The sequence below is a fragment of the Lathamus discolor genome, chromosome 7 (genome assembly GCF_037157495.1).
Source record: "Lathamus discolor isolate bLatDis1 chromosome 7, bLatDis1.hap1, whole genome shotgun sequence".
NCBI classification, from domain to species: domain Eukaryota; kingdom Metazoa; phylum Chordata; class Aves; order Psittaciformes; family Psittacidae; genus Lathamus; species Lathamus discolor.
In genome coordinates, this window is record NC_088890.1 from 14,199,489 (window position 1) to 14,204,510 (window position 5,022).

The 5,022-nt window shown below is 42.9% G+C and overlaps 1 long non-coding RNA gene across 1 annotated transcript; it reads left to right on the plus strand.

Moving 5' to 3' along the window:
* Positions 1-285: 285 nt before the first annotated feature.
* On the plus strand, positions 286-4,107 carry LOC136018226 (uncharacterized). Its single transcript, XR_010614307.1, has 2 exons — positions 286-317; positions 1,944-4,107. It is a non-coding gene; the product is annotated as an uncharacterized LOC136018226 (long non-coding RNA).
* The last annotated feature ends 915 nt before the right edge of the window (positions 4,108-5,022 follow it).

The following is a 5,022-nucleotide window of genomic DNA, read 5'->3' on the forward strand; positions in this document are numbered from 1 at the left end:
CCAAACCTGTATTAAACACAATGAAAAAGCCATAGTTTAAATTGCTCTTTCTTATTATTAATGGAGCAGATCCTCAGAGTAGTGGGTCACTTAAGTTCTTGGATGTGTGCAGAAATGACAATATTGCCTACTAGCTACTGAATCGTTATTTTTGTACAGGACTGCTCACTTATTTTCCTTCACTTTGCAGTACATTCTTTTCGTTATGCTCAAACTTTCCCCGTCTGCCAAGGACCTGATCCTCCATCATCAAAGTGAGGGCAAGATTTCACCTGGGCTCCTACAGGACCATCATGAAGGCCAGGCTTTTTCTTTGGGTAAGTCTTTAGTATTCTTTAGTTTCTCTATTTACTGCTAAAATGCCATGCCTGTTCCCTCTGATTTCTCCATCATAATTATTTATTTTTTTATGCCTTTTTTAATATTCTTCATCCTTTCTCATTGGCCTCTGACAAAGCGCTCTCAGGTCGTAAAACGTCCCATCATCGCTTATTGCAACACTGAGACAGGAGCCGGAGCTACACGGCTGTACCTGCAGCCTGTCAGCCCTTGGTTACAACGCATGTGCTGGCTTTTAGATTAATGTCAGGCATGGTCCCATCATATGCTGCTGAAACATAGCAAACTCCAGGGACTTAGGTCTCTTCAGGGTATGAGTGCTCATTAGAGCTGGCATGGACTGTATGTGAAACTGCTCTGTTTTATGTATTTGAGCCATCCAGACTAGGTAAGCAATTTTTCTTTCTGATATCTATTGAAGAATGTAGGTGTCCTCCATCACTTGCCTTAATTCAGCTTCAGAAACTCCCTGCACCAGCTGGTTACTGTGTAAGGATAATTTCTACTGTGTTGTTCAGGAGAAATAAATCTGACTTCTGTGTATAGAATGTATAGAGGTTTGTCTAATTTTGTGTGGCAGAAGGCAACAAGAGCATTTGCTAATTCACCTTGCACTGGGAGCTTCTTGCAGCAGTGGCCATCCTGCCTGGCTGGGGAGAAGGTGGTGTAATAGCTTCCATCACCCTGATTTGTTTTTTTGTTTGCCACAAGTGGGTGCAATCCTGATTTACACTAATGTTACAAATTTATTTCTTCTAAAAAGAGAATATATTTTTCTATCAAAAAGGTTCAGCCGGTTGGGTTGCTCTTCTAAGGGCTTTCTGTGGAATGGAGGCAGACCAAAATGACAAAGACATAAATAATTGATTCTGTCCAACTGAAACCTCTAGACTTATTCCCCAAGCCAGTCTTTCATGTAGATACATTATCTCACTGAGAATTTCTTGTCAAACTATGTTAAGTAAATTAAAGAGGTGAAATATCAGCAACAGAGCTAACAAATGGAACTGAATGCTCCACTTGAAAGAACAGATCTAGCTGTTTACCATGCTAATCTGAAATGAAATGAAAATGTATGTTTTTCATCTTTTCAGACAACGATCTTCAAATACAGGTAGCTGAGGTCTTTAACAACACAGATTAATTTTTTTCTTTCTTTTTAAAGAAAAAAACCTATTGTGGAGGAGTTTTGCTTATGTGTGTGGGTGGATCATGTAGAAACTGAATTATCTATTACTGTTGATGGTCCACCAGTGTAAGTCTTATATCATACACTGTTTTAATTTGCCTAGCTCATATGTGCCTGCCTATCTTGCTGGTGCTGAAGAAGGGTATGCAAACACTTCTGCATGCTCAGAGGTTTACTCGCCCCTGGCCGTACATCAAGCTCTTACTCCCTTCTCATGGATGCTCCCAGTGTGTTCCAGTGCTGTGCTGGGAGGCTGTTCAGTATCCACTGTGAACACCTTAAAAACATCTTGGCAGCAACCAAACCAGACATCAGTCAGAGCTATCGGTAACATCTTATATTTGTTGAGTTCAAGTTAACGTTTTTCTCATACTCGGGGGGCAGAGACTGACTAAGTTTATTCTTTGCTTCACAGAGATTAAGCTCCATTCAGAGCCCAGTTCCAGCAGCTTTCCGGAGAGAACATCCTCCCCAGACAGGCTGCACGCTGCTAATTACAAGGGAAATCCTGGCAGTGTCAAAGTTGGTGCCAAAACCTCACTGATTGCAGCGATGCCGGGATCTCACCAGATGTCTGGATTGTTTATCCGTCTGGGGTTTTCTTGCCCGGCTTGTTTGCTGGCTGGCCTTGACCTTCCTCAGGAGTCATGGCTCCTCTTCCACCCCTGCAGAAGAAGGGCTGTTTCTGACGCAGCTCCAGCCCCCATCCCTACCTCTGGCTGCTTCTCTCTGACGTACCTTTGGTGTTTCCAGTTTGTTACAGCCAGAGAGGAAGAGAAGAGTCTTATCTGGCTGCAGCTGCTGTGCCTTTCCTGTGCCTGTCACCCAGACCAGTGATCATCTGGCTTCATCTCCCAAGGGAGCACTGGTCCATGTAGCACCCGCACATACCTACATGGAAAGATGATGTGAGCCTCAAGGAGCTTGCTAGTTAAGGAGAGACAGGAATAATAAAGTAATTTAATTTTTCATGCAAAGATCCGCTAGGAACTACTAGACTTTCCAAAATGTATTCCAAAGAAATGCAGAGATAGATTCCCGACTGGCATTAATCAGTGCTGATTAAGTCATGGAGCTACCCAATTTCTGCCTGGTGAGTACTTTTCCTGTCATTGATTTATTGCCTGCCCTAGAAAAATAAGACCTGAGAAATAAAGAGTTCAAGTAAATTTGCTCAGTTACCCAGCCAACTGTTGACTATGGTACCAGTGATAATAAATGTTCGTGGGAAATCCCTTATACACAGTCATGTACCAAGGTCAAGACCAGAGGTGTCCTGCGCACGCTCCAAATCCTCCAGAAGCTGCAGGACACAGCTCAGCTGCAGCAAAACATCTGGGGCCTTCAAAGAGCAAAAAGATGTGTGACAGAACAGGCTTCCTGAACCTCTGAGGCAGCACACGTGGACAGTGTGACTGGAGCTCGGGGTGACGCAGGGAGCCCAGAGCACTGCCCACACTGGGCAAGAGGAAAACTGGCTTTTCCTCCTCAGCCTGCCATGAGAATGGCTGTACTCATGGTTGAGATCCAAAGCTTGCCACCAGTGCTCCTACTGATAACTGACCTTAGGGTGCTGTTTATTTCCTCTCCTTCATAAGAGAACTCCTCAATGTACATGCCTTAAGGTTTGCAGGATTGTGTTGTGTGGGGGTTATTGTTTTCCTGCAGACACACAGCATTATGTTTAAGTCACTGGATACATCAATACCACCATCTGCTTTTGTTTTTCAAATGACAACATGTTATTTGTTAAATACTTTCTACCACATCTTCTTTAAGATATTTTAAGGATAAAGTCTGCAGAGCTGTGGAGAGGACAACCCTTATCAGGTTTATTTTTTTGACTTACCAGTTTGCCAGTGTTGCTTTCCCACTCTCTTTGGAGTATTTGTGGCATATTTTCATTAACCTGATATGGTGAACAACTTCCATAAACTTATGAATTATGCAGCATGTAGTACACAGCTGCAGAAGGCTTTCTGCTAGAGACAACACATACGGGAAAATTAATACTTTGATATTTGGGTACCATTTTGTGTCATTTTTCCAATGGATCTGGTGTCTGGAAGGAGTTTGTCACTTGGAGAAGACGTCAGATCCTTTAAAGTGTGCATCGCCCACAAATTTCTGACCACTTCACACTTCAGAAGCTATAGCTAAGTCATGGCTAACAAATCCATCCACTTGCTATAATAATTGGCTAAGTATAAGGACCTTTGCTTTAATGTCAGGAACAGAGTGAGACAACTTTTCAAGACAGTTAAACTGCAATTAAAGGATTTCTTCACCTATGGTCTTTAACTCTTTCTCCCTTTTGCCTGTCAAAGGCAAATAAACCATTTATTTCTCCTCCTATGACTCTCCCAGCTCAGAATGAGTCACTTGGTGTACCCTAAATGTGCTTCCACATGACCAGGAGAGAAGCTCTTACTGCTCTGTTACCCAAACTATGCATATGCTGACCATATATTTGCTGTGCATTTTCTTAAATGAAAGCTGCTTTGGTACAAACGTTTGCCTATTTGCTTGCCAGTGGCACCCATCCCCAACCTCATTTAGTGACAATGAGCAAGAATCTATTTTTTTTGTCTCCAAACCAGAATATTCACATATTCCAACCCCGAGGCTCAGCTCACCCAACCCTTTACTTCAGATCTTTGCCTCTGCACCACTGCACTAAATAAATTAACAAGTTATCAACAAGACTACCAGGCCACTCCGGGCTCCCCATTACTGAGGCTGTCATTGCCACTCAGGGCTCTGCTGGAACGTGACAACTTCGCAGCAGAAGGTCACTCCCCCCAGTCACTCGCTGCCGCTTGGAGGAAACCATTCTGAGAAATGATTTGTTATGGTAGAATCGGAGGCACATTTGTTAGTTAATTCATTCTGTAAAACTCAAATGAGATGAAAAACAAGCATAGATCTCACAAATGGCATTTAATTACGTCTGAGACTAAAATTCATAATACATATTTATGCTGCCCTAAGTCATTTGCACCCAAGGTCCCTTTTATTCTCACAACTGTGTCCAATTGCTGATACGGGAAGAGGGTGTTAGCGATGGGCTGCTACATGTTTGCTCATTAGAGTGCTTCCTTCTTTGTGCCTTAACTTCCCATCCCCTGCCCTCAACAGGCAACAGGTTTTCCCTGAATTTATAGTGTGGCAGTTCTCTAGGTGTTATTATTCCACAGCCTGTGCAAACAACACGAAGAAGTGCTTATAGTACCTAATAGCTTTAACTTGGAAGATTAAGATGATGCTGTTTCTAATCAAATCTGGTCTCTTAACTACTCTGTGACTTTTGTTCCAGACTTGGGATCTAAGAAGTTATCAGGAAGCATTTCACAAGGACATTGTCCCTGGTGAGCTGGGCTACAACCTGCCAGTAGCAGGATAACTTGTTTTCTGCAGCAGAGGGGGAGCTGCCTCTGCACTGACACTAGAAAGGAGAAATGGTTAGCACAAGACAAACACCTTGCACTGAACTG